Raw genomic sequence first — 18,321 nt, 5'->3', positions numbered from 1 at the left:
GACTGAAGTTAGAATGAGAAATGTTTATTTAATTTGAAAGTATCATTATTTAAGTGAGATTAGTATTTAAATAATATTAATTAGCTAGCTCATACTAAATTTTAGTTATTTAATTGCAATTATTTTTTTATTCGATAAGAATTCTTTTTCAAATAGTAAAAACCGATTAGGTGAAAAATCATTCATGCATGACATGTTCCAAAAAAGCAAATGAAAATTCTTTGTAAATCTAAAATTTTTATGTATCACTTTATCTCATAAATAAAGTCTACAATTGAAATGCCCTTTTAGAAGCCATAATTATAGTTAAGAAACTCGCTTATATTCAACTAAATTTAATACAATCTAGAGAAGTTAAAACATCTCATAAATTATCTTGTTGGAATAATTGATAATTTTGGAGTTTGTTATTGATTTCTACTCAATATTCCAAATAATTATGCTAATTTAAAAGCTTTGAGAACTAAAATTATAATATAGAATACTATTATTAGTGTAAGAAACTTCTATATATTTTTAAATATTCTAATATAGTAGAGTTTCATATAAATCAGAACGTATAGAGGTTATAAAAAAATTGGACCACTTCCATGTTATCCAAAGCCAAACGCACTTCCTCTTTCTTTAATGTTCTTATTCTTTACTTTATTTATTTTATTTATTATTTAAATAATTTAAGTGTAAAATTTATATAAGGTAAAATATTAATGATTTTAGAGTTTTAAATGTCAGAATAGATAATACAATTCAAATAAGGAAAAGATTTATTATTCAAACTCCTAAATGTTAGGGAACTAATTAAATGATTATTTTTTAATATTAAAAAAAATAAACAAATGACTATTTTATCCAGTGTGACCTCTATTTTTAAAGGGTAAAAAAGGCGAACGACATTTCGCTAAGGGCCTTCGTACTTTTAATATAGTAATTGTGCTCTTATGTTGAACATTTGCAACAAAACAAAGCCATTTTTTTCAAGAATCCTTAGTTAAACTATCATACATATGGATTCAAATATATTTGGTCTAAAGTAAATAAATTAAAGTAAATAAATTAGTTAAAATTGCATAGATGACCATAAATTAACTGTATGAGATGTTAATGACGCTGATGAGTATTATTTTCTTTCACTTATAATGTCTTTGGGCACCTAGCCACTAGGGGTGTTCGTGGTTGGTTTGAGTCAGTTTTTTCCTAAAAAGAAATCAAACCAAATAAGTCGGTTTTCAAATATTGGAACCAAACCAAATCAAACCAATTAAGTCGATTTTTTATCAATTCGATTTTTGTCGATTTTTCGGTTATTCATCGCGTCTTTTCTTAAATATGAAACATACATTACCAAACGCATATTACGACGACTACATTTTCAACGTAACACTATCAAATCATTTGCTCTTTGATAAATCTATCATTTACCAAGATATATTGATGATAATTGAATCAAATAGTGATGAATAATTAAAGTACTTAATTAAAAATCAGTTATTTTTTTATATATATATATATATATATATATATATATGTAATAATAAATTTAAATAACTACTTTTATAGTCAGTTTGGTTCGGTTTTTAGGTTATTTTTTAATTAAAATCAAACCAAACCAAATTTGATCGATTTTAAAAATTCAAATCCAAAATCAAATAAAACCTAAAAAGTATCGATTTTTTTGATCGGTTTGGTTTGATTTGGTTTTTTTTGGCCACTAATAGGGCGAACTTTCTTTTTGCAAGAAAAGGTAATATAAGCAGTAATTTGTTAACTTCAGGGCTACTACTGTTTTTACAACTTTTAGGCGTCATATGATTTAAGAACGAGGGTAATTATGTAAATAGGCCTAGACTCCGTTCTTCTCCCCATCTATAAATAGCAGTAGAAAACCCTAAGTTCAAGTGAGCGCCGAATTAGCCATTAGACTCTGTAAGCCTTCAATCTTGGCTATTCTTTTTGTTGCTTGTTTTGGTTTTGTGAACATATACGTCACATGCATACATTCATCTTACGTTGTATGTACTGTGATGTGATAATGCTTTGATTGAAAAATCAAAAGGAGGTGCGATGAGGATGAATATTGAAAAATCTCGTTAATCTGATGATTTATGAGGAAAATCTCTCTATCCATTCTTAACAGTCTGAGCACTTTTGTTTTTAATTCTTACTCTATATATGAAAATATATAGATGTAGATATTTGTTTTTTTTTTTTTTGTAATTTTCTTTGTTTTGGTAAAGGGTGCGATTGCAATGATGACAAACATCTAATCCCAGCTCTATGAGACCTTTAATGAAGGTCCTGGATTATATTATTTTTCCAACACACATCTGAGCTTCGCCTCTTTCTCAGATTTTCCTTTTTTTTTTTATAGCATTTTGACTATTTTTCGAAAAGAATTATCTTTTTCTGTTTTATTCTTTTCACAATCGATATCATTGGGCAAAGCTTTACTTATATTCGATCCATTTTTCTTAGTAAGGTCTACTATCTTGAATGTTCAGTTTGTCTAACGTGATCTATTTCTCGATAATGGTAGTGAAATTGGAAGAGATGACGATTTTGAAATATTCGTTGGTTCTATCTACGATGTTCTTGCTATTGTAGGGCATATTTTCTCTTTCGGCGTATCAGTAGAATAAGTCTGTTTGCTTGTCTAATTTTGTTGGTTAATTTCTGTGAGACTTTCGTTACATACTTTCGTTGGAAGGATGAAGTTAAATTTTTTGTAATAGTTGATACTGAAATATCAGGCAATCAGAAGGTCAAAAATCTAATAGAAAACATAGACTTATTAATTTGAGTTATATTATGGTTATTATTAGTGTTTACGAGCCACGGTTTTATTTTGTTTGCAGTCCATGTTATGGATTAGGATATTTACTCAGACCTCTCTATAATCCTATATAATAGTAGCTCATTACTATAAAAGTCAAGTTATTTTGGAACTGATTTTTATTTTTATATTACGTTGTAATATATGCTTTTTATAACAATGTTTCATTATAACAGTGAAAAATATCGGAAGAAATGAAGATGTTATAATGAAGTTGGATTATATCACTAAATTAAAGAGTATTTTCAAGAAAAATTAAATTCACCCATTATTAATTTGAATAATGGTTTTATTAAGGTTGCTTTCACTAGTTTAATTGTACAAAAGGTATAATTGGTATTTGCAGGTCAGTTAAATTTTTCTTGCAAACACTCTTTCAAATATAGGGCAATTTGTGTTTAGGATTATTGGGTGCACGGATTGCATGGTTTGTGGCTTAGATAGTATTTTTGTTTGCAGTCTAATGACCTCATCCCAAAACCTGCATCTCTGGGTTGCAATGTCAAATTTGGGATCTTCAATAGTTTGGACAAATAGGTTGTGAGCCGCTATGTTACTTTTTCTTTGGGGAGAGGAAAAACTACTTTTTCTTTGGGGAGAGGAAAAATTAGAAAAAGGATAATCTAGTTGAGGAGGAGAATAGCTTTGGGATGAGAATATCTTGTGGGAGGAAGAGAAGTGACCGAAGGACTTCTAGGTTTATGGGGCACAAAGTGATCACTTTTCAAGAGGTGTGTATGTTTTCTTAGAGGCACAATCTCTTTCTACTACTACCGAAAAGAAATGTAAAAGATGTACCCAGTGGACAAATATCATATAAAAGATTGCTAACATGTGCTCTAGGTATTTATAACATTCTGGCAGTTTTGGCCATTCTTGAGAGTTATAACTGACTAGGTGGTTATACTTACCGGGGCTGGTGAGCGAGCCAACTGATGAGTCACATTTTTCATACCTTTCTTGAAAGCATTTTGGAGATAATTTGCACCTTTTTTTCTAGCCTTCTTGTTTTTGTTTTCGGGCACCCGATAATAGTTACTGGATCCTCAAGACTTGAACCACCACATTTTTACCTTCAAAGTTAAAGTGCACAGTCCAATCATGGTTGGACATGATTCTACCTATTCGTTCGGAGTAAAGGTCTGGATCATATCCATAGGGCTCTTGGCCTATATCATATAGAAAAAGAAAGTAGACTTATTTGTCTTTTTAAGGTGAGAGTGGTCAAACTTATCAAGACACTTTGATCATTATTTTTCTCAGTCGATTTAGTGGAAGTGAGATGTTCAGGGGTGCTCTCTCAAATTTTTTGTAATTTGTCACCCATGAACCTGGAACAAGTTTTACTAGTTCTTCTTTTGAAATATGTCTAGGGATCTGGGAGTATTTGTTAGTACCTTTTGTGGCATCAACATTGATGAGCAAAGCATTACTCTCATCAGTAAGAGATACATGGCATTATTCAGAACTCTCCATGCAATCCGATAGTGAAGAGTTGCTTGAATGGAATCCTTGGCAAGCAGGCTCCTGGGATATGTTAGTACCTTCAATGCATTTGTGAGATATGGATTATACATATTGAAATTTGGTAGCACACTCACAAAGACTGTCCCTGCATTCAGAGTAACTTCAGTTGTGCCAAGATTAGCATGTTGGTATTCAAGATACCCGTTGTCAAGGAGAGAAATCCTTGCAACAACAATTGGTTGTCATTTTCGTGCATGATAAGTTAATGCTATTCGGACAACTGCAAAGTGTATGTGAGTGAAAATCGGGACTCTTCCATTGCTTTGGAAATGCTTCAGGGAGAGTAAAGTGATGAATTGTTCTCCTTGTGTCTCATAAATGAGCTGCTGGTCAGGTTTAGAAGCAACAACATACTCTAATACCTTTGGACCTTGTTGGACCAAAGAGCGGATTTGAGACTATGGAGACAATTATTTTTTAGCAAAAGCGGAATAAGGATCTATGAGTGGCTAATAGGTAGATGAATTTTTTTGTCTAAGACTTCTACTTCGTACAAGTAGTCATATTTTCTTGCAAGGGTTTTTTAAAAGAGTAGGAGGCATATTAATAGCTGCACTAGAACATACAAGACTAGAAGTGAAGATGCGTCAAACATAGGTGATGAGTGTAGTACCAGGATCGTTGAGATTAGTAAAATACTAGGTAAAGATTGGAGTACCTCAGTAGAGATTGGATTATCTCAGTAGAGATTGGATCACCTTAGCAACGATTGAATTATTTTCACAAAAGTTTTCCTACAAAGGGGTGATGGAGGCTCACAAAAGGCATGCCTCGCTACAACTAGGCCATCAACAGCGAACTTGGAAGCCGAAGGTGATCGGGAATCATACCTGAGTGACTTGCCTTTGCAAGATTCATATTCTCATTTTTCTTGAAAGTAGGTTTGATGAAGAACTCTTCAGTTTTCTACAAAAGAATGTCATATTTGGTTAAGAGTTCAGTGTGAGATTCTGCACATGTGTGTTGTGTGATTTGTGCTTCAATTTCCCTAACTTGATCTTCTTCTGTGAGCTGGAACAATCTCGGGACTGCTCAATATGGCTTGAATTGCTTTTTGAATGCTATCCCATTGATTATTTGGTCTGGAGTTTGTCTTGCAAAATCCTGTAATGTCAGTACACCAATCAAATTCTTACATGGAACATCTTACCCAATCAATTCGATCCTCTACTTCAGTCCTGTGAAGAATTCAATGGTGATCGGGTGCTTGGTGATGACAATTGTGGTTAGAATTTCATTTGAGGTTATGTTGAAATTCTTGAAGTACGACACCCAATACTCATTTGGGAAGATTGCAGTATTAATGAGTGAGGAGGCTGCTCCACTGTCTAAGAATGCTATGACATGTGTTGGTTTGTCGCACTTGGATGCGTAGACTTTGATTTCTTCTTACGGGATCACTATAATGCTGTGGATATCTTCTTTTACCTTTGGCTTTGGTTCTGAAATTTGGTAATGATCATCACCATATTCCTCATAAACATCCAGAGAAAAGAGTCTCTTCAGTGGGCTTCCTCTTCGCGAACATGGTCACCCATATGCGATCGCATAGCCCGGCTCCATATGTATCCATGAATGTGGCCACCTACACATGAACGCGATGCACAAAAGATCTCTCGCAATACCCCTTTTCTGTGATTGCGAGACTCAGCTCTGCAATCGCGAAATACTAACCTGCACCAGCACACAAGCAGCTGCAAAACATAAGAAAATGCTCCAAAATCACCCCGAATCACACTCGAGCTCCCTGAGACCCTGTCCAATCATTTCAACTAGTCCATATACTTTATACAAACTTGTTGAAAGGCTCAAAACACAACAAAAAAAATCAAGAATCGAAGATCATATCTATCTCTTAACTTTCAAACATTCTAACTTTGACGAATGTGTTCGAATCACACTTGGACATTCCGGATTACGACCAAACTTGCACACAAGTTCATATCAATCATTAGGACCTATCCAAGGTCTCAAAACCACAATCAAAGTCCGATAATACCAAAGTCAACTTTCGGTCAAACCTATGAACTCTCCAATTATTTAAATTGCTAACTTTCGGCAAATTTAAAATTTTCTAGGAATATCCAAAACCAAATCTGAAGACACACCTAAGTCTAAAATCACCATACGAACCTATTGAAACCATCAAATCCTGATTCCGAGGTCGTTTATTGAAAGTAAACTTTGGTCAACTCTTCCAACTTAAAGCTTAGAAATTGATAATTACTCTTCAAAACCACACCCAAACCCTTTGGAAATCTAACTCATCCAATACTCACATGTGATAATGCATCATATGAAGCTACTCAAGTCTCAAACCACTGAACATGATGCTAAATCTCAAAATAACCGGTCGGTCATTACATCTACCCTCTTACCGCTTCCTCTTCAAAGAGAAAATAATTTTACTGAAAAAGGTTGAATAGCCCCGGGTAGATAGGAGCAATGCCCAAGTTAGTTCGACGACTATCCATCGTCGCCTTACGGATGAAGCAAAAAGGGATGGTGCTATTGTTGTGGTTGACTTTGAGGAAGAAGTTCAATCGGGTGCTAAGAGTTCGAGTCCTTCTTCGAGTTCAAAATAGGGTGGGTTGCCTGCTTCTTCGAACATACCAATTGACATGGGGATGCCTCTTTCTCAAATGGTGATGTCGAAGAAATAGGGTGTCACATTAATATTACCAAGATCAAGAATCTCCATCTCAAACATCATCCATGGTTCAAGAGCAGGAAGCTCATTTGAAAGGTACCAATGCGACCCGAGTGCAAGATGTACTTTCCAATTCTTCAGCTGACACATGTGAACGTACTATTACATTCACGTTGTCAAATGCCACTACTTATCCACATGAAATTTCCGGTCCCACAGAGAAAGAGAGGTTGTCGACATCTAATGTAGAGTGGATAAATTACCCAATTAGTTTATGCAATCGTCAGGGTAAGATTTTCTTTACCTATTTTAAGTTATTTTATGCTTTGGATTTGTGACCTTTCTAAAAGCTTATTTTTTTTGTAGCATAACTTGATCTCTTCAGAAGCCCTAAAGAGGGATAGGATAAGGCCAAATTACCAAGGTTTCTGAAATTAGCAAAAACAAAAGTCCAAAGTTGAAGGAATTAAGGCTGAAAGGGATGCCTTATTGCCAAGACCCGAACCCATTAAGCAAAGTTCGGAACGAAGGTAGAAGTAACTCCTGGATTGGGAGTTGTTTTTTTCCTTAAGCTATCCATAGACGACGAGAAAATTCGAGAACTTCAAACCGAATGGGCTAAGAAAGAAGAAGAAGTTAAACTTTGGTTGGTGGAGGATTGTTCTCGATTGGAAGCTAAAGAAAAAGAGCTAGAAGCTGCCTTTGAGCATTTAAATGAGCTCTCTAAGGCTAACTGTCACGACCCAAAACTTGTGGCCGCGAAGGCGCCTAACATCCCCGTTAGGCAAGCCTCTATGTGAACCTCCAATTTAATTATTCCGTTTTAAATTTTAAAATAGAAGTTTCCTTACACCGAATAAAAGTGAATTTCATGGAACCATACATCTAACCCAAAAATATCAAGTATGAATAATAATACATAAACCACAATGACATTAATAATAAGTATAACATCGCATAAATGCTAGAAGCCCCCAAAATCCGATGCCACAAGTGCATGAGCAATCTAGAGAATATACAAAACTACTACAACTACTGTCCGAAGTAAACAAGACAGAAACAGAAATAAGGAAGAGGGAGAATCTGGTGCTGTAGATCAGAGCAAGTCAAGCAGCTCACCACTAAGTCTCCGTGGAAGTGCGTCTACGCGCCCGCGTGACCACGGGATGTACCTGTCTTTGTACCTTCACAAAGTGCAGAAGTGTAGCGTGAGTATATAAAATAATGCGTACCCAATAAGTATCTAGTCTAACCTCGAAGAAGTATTGATGAGGGGTGACACCTACTAGTGGTCAAACAGTAGTAAAATACATAAAATAGACATGGAAGGTGTGCAACGAGTCGCAATGAAACAGACAATACATTAATAGTAAATCTCCGGCATGGACCTATATAAAGTCACTAAAATGTCATAACCGGTCTCGAAGACACGAACTCAACTGTTATCAAGAATTAAATCAAATCTCAAGTATTAAGCACAAGTCTGCCGAGGCGAACGACCGGGTCCCATAGGAAAAGTAATACTCAATGATGCTGAGGCGAACGACCCGATCCCATAAGAATAGTGATAAATATAATCGCCGAGGTAAACAGCCCGATCCCATAAAAATACTATTTCCATACTGCCGAGGCGAACGACCCTATCCCTTAAAAGAAGAGAAACTACCTCACTCGCGGAGGTACATGTGAGTCGAGAAGACACAAATCTATTGTTCATCAATATTTCCACAATTTTCCAAAGTAAGAGGCTCAATCGGTATTTTATTCTAACCTCAATCTCAGTCATTATTTAAGGAAATCAAATACACATGATAAATACTAATTTACACATTTAAGGCATGATGTCTAAGTCTACCCGGACATAGCATGAATGGACTCTTGCTACCTCGTGCGTACGTAGCTCCCACAACAAATAGCACACAACAATTAATTCACCTAAGGGGATAATTTCCTCTTACAAGATTAGGTAAGAGACTTCCCTCGCTTCCGAATTCACTATCTGGATCTTTTACCTCACTAGAAATCCCCAAACAACGCTGAGCAATCCGACACTAATCAATAGTCGTATCAACTAATCAATATATGCTCAAAAGTTCATAAGTTAAATATTAAACTAATTTTCCAACCAAATTCGAAAAGTCCATAAAAGTTACCCCAAGCCCACCAGCCCGGATTCCGAAAATTTCCAAAGATAAAGGTTACCCATGACCTCACGAACTCAAATATATAATTTAGTCCCAATTCGCTAATCAATTTCGCGGTCAAATACCATTTTTACCAAACGCTAGATTACCAACCAAATGCCTCAATTTTTGCTAATTTCCATGTTAAAATCTACCCATAATCCATGTATTTAACTCAAAAATGGATAACATTCTCTTACCTTGTGATGTTTGATGAAAATCCTCTCAAAAGAGCTCTCTAAAACGGCCAATCCAAATGAAAATGAGAGAAAATGAGCCACATCTCGTATTAAAATCAAATCTACAAAGGCCCGCTCTTCTTCGCGATCGCGAAAAATGCCTCGCGATCGCGAAACCCAAATTCTCCCAGCTGCCCAAATACACTTCGCATTCGCTACCATATGGCCGCATTGGCGATGCCCAACTAACCCTGTCCTTCATGTTCGCGTTCCACCAGTCGCGTTCGCGAAGGCCATCTGCCTTGTAGCCCATCCCACTCTAAACCTTCTTCGCGTTCGTGATCATACAAACCTATTGGAACCCTCAAATCTTAGTTCCGAGGTCATTTACTAAAAATGTTAACTCAAGTCAAACTTGGCCATATTTGGCCACTATTATTGAAATAAGTGTTCCAAATTCAACCCGAACTCTTCCAAACAAAATAACCATCCCCGCAAGTCATAAAATAATAAAATCACATAAGGCAAGTCTTAAATAGGGGAATGGGGATCTATAAAGCAAAACGACTGGTCGGGTCGTTACATTCTCCACCTCTTAAACAAATGTTTGTCCTCGAACGAGTCTAGAATCATACCTGGAGCACTGAATAAGTGCAGACCTGGATATCCTTCTCGGCCTCCCAAGTCGCCTCCTCGACCGGTTGACCCTCCATTGGACCTTCATTGGTGAAATCTTCTAAGACCTCAACTTGCGTACCTGCTTGTCAACAATGGAAATTGGCTCCTCTTCATAACCCAAGCTCTCATCAAGCTACACTGTACTGTAATCCTGGAGCACTCTACATGCGACTTGTCGGCATGGTACCTCTGGAGCATAAACACATGGAAAATCGAATGAATTTCTGATAGACTAGGAGACAAAGCAAGATCGTAAGTGACCTCCCCAAATCGCTTCAACACCTCAAATGGGCAATAAACCTCGGATTCAGCTTGCCCTTCTTTCTGAACCTCAGGTGATACTTTCAAGAGAAATTTCTCGCCACTATAAATGATAAATCACGCGCTTCTTGATATGCATAAATCTTCTGTCTGTATTGTGCAGTGCGAAGTCGCCCCTGAATCAAATTCACCTTATCAAGGCATCCTTTACCAAATCAATATCATATAACATAGCCTCACCGTGATCGAACTAACCTATGGGGGAACGACATCGCCGGTCGTATAAGGCCTCAAATGGAGCCATCTCGATGTTTGACTGATAACTGCTATTATAAGCAAACTCGACCGATGGTAAGAATCGATCCCACTACCCTCTGAAGTCAATAACACATGCTTTGAGCATATTCTCCAGAATCTGAACTGTCCGCTCCGGCTGCCCGTCGGTCTACGTATGAAAGGCTGTGCTGAGCTCTACTAGGGTACCCAACTCACTCTGTACTACTTTCTAGAAATGTGAAGTGAATGAGGGCCTCTATCTGAAATGATGGAAATAGGTACACCATGTAGCCGGAGAATCTCTTGAATATAAATTTGGACCAACCTCTCTAAAGAGTATGTAGTCACAACCGGAATAAAGTGCGGCGACTTGGTCAGCCTGTTGACATGACCCAAACGGCATAAAACTTCCTCAACATCCGTGGCAACTCAACTACAAAGTCCATAATGATGCTCTCTTACTTCCACTCCGGTATAACTATCTGCTGAAGTAGGCCACCTGACCTTTGGTGCTCGTACCTAACCTGCTGGCAATTCAGACACCTCACTACTTACTCGACTATGTCCTTCTTTATCCGCTGCCACCTATAATGCTGCCTCAAATCATGATACATCTTCGTAGCACCTGGATAAATGGAATACCATGAACTGTGTGCCTCCTCTAGAATTATCTCCCTCAGACCATCTACATTAGGAACATATAAGTGACCTTGGAATTGTAGAACACCATCATCACTGATAGTAACCTCCTTGGCATCACCCCATAGCACCGTCTCTCTGAGGACCAACAAGTGTAGATTATCATAGCCTTGATCTGCTCGAATAAAGAAGTCTGAGCCACAACACATCTAGGAACTCAACTGGGCTCAATGATATCCAACCTCACAAGTCGGGTTGCTAAGGACTGGATGTACGAAGCCAATGGCCTCTCCTTTGCTGAAATGAATGCAAAACTACCCATACTCTCGACCTTTCTGCTCAAAGCATCCGTGACCACATTTGCCTTGCCCGGATGATAAATGATAGTAATATCATAATTCTTCAGTAACTCCACCCACATGAGCTGCCTCATATTAAGATCCATCTGTTTAAACAAATGGTTCAAACTGCGATGATCGGTGTAAACCTTGCAAGACACCTCGTAAAGTTAATGCCTCCAGATCTTGAGGTCATGAACTATCGCGGCCAACTCAAAATAATGCATGGGATAATTCTTCTCATGGGGCTTTATCTGAAGTGAAGCATATGCAATAACTCACCCCTCCTGCATCAATACACAACCCAAACCAATGCGTTAAGCGTCGCAATTCACAGTATACATCCCTGATCCAGAGGGCAACATTAACATCGGCGCTATAGTCAATGCGGTTTTGAGCTTCTAAATGCTCGCCTAACACTTATCGGACCATCTGAATAGAGCACCCTTCTAGGTTAATCTAGTCAAATGAGCTGCAATCGACGAGAAACCCTCCACAAGGCGACGATAAAACCCTGTTAGCCCCAAGAAACTCCTGATCTCAGCCGCTGTGGTAGGACGAGGCCAACTCTGAACTGCCTCGATCTTCCTAGGATCCACCTTAATACCCTTACCCGATACAACATGCACCTAGAAAGCCATGAAATCTAACTAGAACTCGCACTTGGAGAACATAGCATATAACTTTTATTCCTGCAAAGTTTGAAGAAAGCCTCAAATGCTGCTTGTGCTCCCCTATACTATGCGAGTAGATCAATATGTCGTCAATGAAGACAATGAAATTTGAGTCAAGATATGTCTTGAACACCCGATCCATCAAATCGATAAATGCCGCCGGGGCGTTAATCATGTCGAAGGACATCACTAGAAACTCATAGTGCCCATATCTGGTCCGGAAAGCCATCTTCGAAACATCTGAATCATGAGTCTTCAACTGATGATACCTAGATCTTAAGTTGATCTTCGAGAAGACTCTAGCACCCTGTAGCTGATCAAACAAATCATCAATGCACGATAATGGATACTTATTCTTGATGGTGACTTTGTTCAACTGGCAGTAATCAATGCACATCCGCATACTCCCATCCTTCTTCTTCACAAATAACATAGGTGCGCCCCAAGGTGACATACTTGGCCTGATGAACCCCTTCTCAAGCAACTCTTGAAGCTGCTCCTTTAACTCCCTCAACTCCTTTGGAGCCATGCGATAAGGCGAAGTAGAGATAGGCTGGGTGCCTGGCACCAAATCAATGTCGAAATTGATCGAGATCCGGTGGCATACCTGGTAGATCAACATGTTATCATCGGAAAGCTGTCGTACCTCCGGCACTGAACCTATCGTGGGAGTCTCTGTAGTCGTAACTCGAACAAAGGCCAAATAGGCCAATAAACCCTTCTCGACCATATGTCGAGCTTTCAGGAAAGAAATAACTCAACTGGAAGTACCAACAGATGAATGCCTCCACTTTAATATGGGAAAACTGAGGCATCGCCAAGGTAACAGTCTTGGCATGGAAATAAAGAATGGCATGGTATGGAGATAACCAGACTATGCCCAGGATAACCTCGAAATAAACCATATCGAGCAATAGAAGATTGGCTATGGTCTCATAACCGCCGAATGTCACTACACAAGATCGGTAGACCCGATCCACAACAACAGAATCACCCACTAGCGTAGACACATATGCAGGAACACCTAAGGACTTGCAAGATACATCCAAATTAGGAGAAAATAGGGAAGAGACATAGGAATAAGTAGACCCGGGATCAAATAGTACTGAAGCATCCCTACGGCAAACAAAATAGTACCCATGATCACTACATCAGAGTTGACTGCCTCTGGCCTTGCTAGGAAAGCATAGAATCTAGCTGGAGCGCCACCTGCCTGGCTTCCATCTCTAGGGAGACCCCTACCCACTTGCCCTCTGCCTCTGGCGGTCGGGCAGGCAGTGTGGTAGCTGGTGCGGTAAACATGGGTTGATGCTTCTGCTGCACTGCCTTGCCCTGGAGTTTGGGACAAAAACCTTTTTGCATGGCCTAACTCCCCGTACTCAAAACAACCCCTCTGAGTGGTGAATTGCTAACCCAAAATCTGACCCTGATGGCCTGAATACTCATTGGAGGAACCCTGAATAGCTGGCGGACGGTATGAACTCTCTAGAATAGCACTAAAGTAGGGTCGTGCTGGAGCATTCCGAGTAGGCAGTGGTGTGGAATGCATGGTCCTGCTAGACTAGCTCCTCATGAACTGATCTCTGCCCCCAGGTAGGGCTAAAAATCAAGACTTTAGGTACACATATAATCAATTGGAGTTTTAGATGCATGGAGTATTCTTTCCAACTTAAGCAAAATGGACTTTCATTTGAAACACGACCCAAGCCATAACATTTTTATACACATATCATTCTTGAACACATTCCCAAAGGAAACATAATGTGATAGGAACATTCGGAACACATTTTGATTACATAATTCTCGACACTTGCTTACTCGGGACAATCAAATTTATTGGGAATAACTCGGAACATGGGAATAAGGAACTTGAGCCAACCATACTTGAAACTTACGGGAATATCATGGAATTCAGTTCTAAGAGAGTAGTTTAGTCAACATGCCTTGTTTGAGCTTTCCTTAAGTTAATACAACACCCAACACTTCTAGCAATGACAATCTATAGGAAGATAGCGAAAATCAGATAATAATTAGAAGGATTCTCGTAACTCTCCTAGGAATTTTGTCAAACACCTAGTATGCAAGATAGACTATAAAGCTCTGCAATGGTAATCCCTTCCTCCCTCAACCAATTTCAACAAGAAACTAACCAAGAGGGTTCATTAAGCCCACATACTACAACCTATTGTCACATGCATGGCCTATTTTCAACCCCCACAATATACGTGAATTCATAACCTCTTGCATGAAAGGTTAGGAGTAGGACTTACCCGGATAGATGATAATCTAGTGATTGACTTCCTTGATTCTTGAAGGTTGGTACAAGATTGGATGATTAGAATGCTAGGTTTATTCCTTCTCTCTGTAAAATGCTCTTACCACTCTCTAAAATCATCATACAATCGTTCCAAAATAAGCCCTAAAGGCTATTTATCAAAATGGGGTCGGATTATGAAAATAGGAAAATGGACCCTCCAAACTCAAGTCTGCGGTCGCAGAATGGATCGCATAACAGATATGCGGCCCGCAAAATGGGCCGCAAAAATGATGTCAAGAACTGAGCTGGTCTGGGCCGGTCTGCGACGGGTCTGTGGGCCACAGACCACGTGTGTGGCCGCAGAGTGAACCGCAAAATCGTCCAACTAAATTCTTCAAGCCAAATCTGCGATGGAAAATGTCTGTACTGTAACCCAAATCACTTACCCAATATTTGTAGATGAAAGTCCCTTCAAAAATCACACAAAACCGAGCTCCAAAACCTCGTGAGAAAAAGTAACTAAATTTCAAAACAAGAAAAAATAATGTAGCAATTGTCCCAGCTCGATTAGGGTCCTAAATGATCTTGAAACTCATGTTTGATATGACCAACACGATCCTTGCAAGATGACACAAAAGATAGCCTCTTGAATCACCTAATTTGGCCTTAAAATGAGGGATACATGATGTTTTGATATCTTAAAAAAAATCTGAAAATTTGAATGGCATTTTCGTAATTATTTACACCAGAAAAAAACCAACAATAAGAAAATCTTTGTTTAAGCACCCAAAACTCATTCGGAACCTCCCAGACACAAATCATATATTCATTTCAATCATAAAATACGCTACCAACTTGCTCGCGTACTCAAAATACCGAAAATAGGTTATCTTGATCTGATATTGAACATGGTCAAATTTCAAATCCTTAAGTTAACTAGTTTCTCAACCAATATTCCAAAATACACCCGAGACCCACGGAACCCCAGCCAATCATACCAAAAAGTACAAATACATCATACAAACTTATCCAAAGCCTCGAAACACCCACAGGAAAATCACAAGAAAGAATCGAGGCTCAAATTGTAAGGCCACGTAAAAATTTCACCTAGAACACGGGTTTTCGTGATGTCAAGGTAGCTTAAGTGCCAATGAAATGGAAAGGCGTGTGAAAGATTATGAAATGAGTTGTACATCCTTTAAATAATAAATGCTTTGGAATTATCGTTTAGTCACCGAGGAAGGGTAGGTCGAAATAACTTAACCCCGAAACTACACGTGCTGGTGTAGGAGTGATTGAGGGATAAATCTCCATGTTGATGTGATTGGATTATTTACCCTTATATGGGATGAGATTGATGTGTTGAGATATTTTCCCTTAAATGGGACGAGATTACTTCTAGCAAGATGTGATGTGATATCGACCCACACGGCATTGTGGTGAGACAGCTTAGCCGATCGGGCTGAGATCGGACGTCATGCCGCGCACATAGTGGTGTTTGTGAGTGGATGCCTCGGGGTCAGATGGCTTAGACGATCGGGCTGAGATCGTACTCCGTGGTAAAAGCACGGTGGTATATCGGTACTAAAGATCTCCCCACCTTAAAAATATTGAAACTTACTTGAAATTTACTTTTCTCCTAACTTGACCCGTTAAAACTATTTGAGGCTCTTATTGATTTCATGTTTCCTTCTCCTTTTACCATTACTCGTTCTATTGAGATGGTGTTTAGTTTTACATACTAGTACTATTTCATATGTACTAACGTCCCCTTTGCCAGGAGCGCTGCATCTTTAATGGATGCAGGTGGTTCCATAGTAAGTGGTATTGATCAATGATAGCAGCACACCATCTCCTCAGCTGACTTGGTGAGCCCCATTTCATTTCGATGTCTTGTATATCTTGTCCTTTGTGTATATTATTTTGAGGTATAGCCGGAGCCTTGTTGCCTGTATATTATTTTGAGGTATAGCCGGAGCCTTGTTGCTGACACTATCATGCTTCTCTTTTGTATTTATTAGAGGCCCCGTAGACATAGCGTGGGTGGTAACTTTGTTTTGGGAAGTCAAATTAGAAATGTGGTATTTGTATCATATGTTTCCACTTCTAAACTATGAACGTGTAATGTAATATTCTGGGAAAATATTGAATGAAGTTCTAACGGTAATGAAATTTGAATTGCTCATGTAACCTTCTCATTGTTTATTTAATAAAATATACCTTCTCTTTATTCATGGGTGATTCTGGGTAGAAGGTAATGTACAAGATTGCTTGGCCGGGTTATCTCGGTTGAGCGCCGGTCGCGCTCCCCAAGGTCGGGGCATGACACAAACCGAATAGAATATCTCTTAAATTGGTAAATCTTCATTCTTTCAAAAAAAGTGTCTGAATCACATTTAAACACTTCAGATTACTTTCAAACTTTGCACACAAGTTTAATTCAACTATATAGACCTATTCAAAGTCTCAGAAAATCAATTGGAGTCTAATAACATCAAAGTCAACTCTTGGTCAAACTTATGAACCCTTAAGTTCTTCAAAATGCCAACTTTCGGCAAATAGTGTCGAATTCTTCTAGGAACCTCCCAAACCATATTCGAATATACGTACAAGGCCAAAATTATCATACGAACCTATCGGAAAAATCAAAACCCAATTTCGAATCTGTTTACGCAAAAGTCAAACCTTGATCAACTCTTCCAACTTAAATATTCTAAAACGAGAATCATTCTTCCAAATCAATCCTGAACCACTCAAAAATCGAAACCAACCATATATACAAGTCATAATACATAATATGAAGCTACTCAAGTCTCAAACCACCGAATAGAATGCTAAAACGCAAAACGACTGGTCGGGTCGTTACACTAAGACGAGAATCATTTTTCCAAATCAATCTCGAACCGCTCAAAAATCGAAACCAATGATACACTCAAGTCATAATACGTAATATGAAGCTACTCAAAGTCTCAAACCACCGAATGGAATGCTAAATCTCAAAAACAACCGGTCGGGTCGTTACATTCTCCCCTACTTAAACATATGTTCGTCGTCGAACGTGCCAAGTGTCATTCTCAATCCATAAAATTATTGTATAAACTTGCCATACACATACCCATGATTGATCCCACATCACCTTATCCTATATAAGTCCGACAACACAACCTAGCTGAAGATCCTTACTGCAACCTTAGCCCATAAAGCTTAGAGTCAAATCAAATATCCGAAATTTATAACAAGACCCAATCCTCAAGTATCTTGAATCAACATGTACCTTTCACTGAATAGAAGTCCCATACAATACACAGTCTCTAATACCACCAACTATCCTCAAATCAACATCCTCTCATGACCTTACCATGATCACGACTACTAGGCAACCAATTAAATCTTCCCAAGCTCGTACTCACTAACCAGATACAATAACTCGTTGCATCCCACACTTGAACAACTGAAGATCTACCAATAAGTCTGTGTCCCCAGTTTGGCCAACACCTTAATACAATGATCGAGCATCCATGGCCTCCTCGTAGCCCATCCATAGCATCACAAACTGTCAGTGCATAGCTGATACCGAGTGTGCAATATCGTATATGAGTGGATGCAAGGGAATGTAAGATATGTGCTTCAAGTTGAATCAATGTCGTACGACAAGGAATGAAAGAAGTGGAATTTCCTAATAGTTCCATAGCCTCTCGAAGATAAGTACAGACGTCTCCGTATCGATCCACAAGACTATACTAAACTTGCTTATGACTCGTAGCACCTATGACCTAGAGCTCTGATACCAACTTGTCACGATCCAAAATCCCACCTTAAAAATTGTGAT

At 38.4% G+C, this 18,321-nt stretch overlaps 2 non-coding genes across 2 annotated transcripts; both read left to right on the top strand.

Annotated features, from left to right (window-relative positions):
- Positions 1-2,057: 2,057 nt before the first annotated feature.
- LOC117277214 (small nucleolar RNA U30) lies at positions 2,058-2,141 on the top strand. The gene has a single exon (XR_004507495.1). It is a non-coding gene; the product is annotated as a small nucleolar RNA U30 (small nucleolar RNA).
- A 95-nt stretch (positions 2,142-2,236) lies between these two features.
- Positions 2,237-2,336, top strand: LOC117277213 (small nucleolar RNA snoR69Y). The gene has a single exon (XR_004507494.1). It is a non-coding gene; the product is annotated as a small nucleolar RNA snoR69Y (small nucleolar RNA).
- The last annotated feature ends 15,985 nt before the right edge of the window (positions 2,337-18,321 follow it).

The sequence above is a fragment of the Nicotiana tomentosiformis genome, chromosome 3 (assembly GCF_000390325.3).
Source record: "Nicotiana tomentosiformis chromosome 3, ASM39032v3, whole genome shotgun sequence".
Classification (NCBI taxonomy): Eukaryota; Viridiplantae; Streptophyta; class Magnoliopsida; order Solanales; family Solanaceae; genus Nicotiana; species Nicotiana tomentosiformis.
Note: the sequence above shows the minus strand (reverse complement) of the source record. Positions and strands in the feature narration are given on the sequence as shown.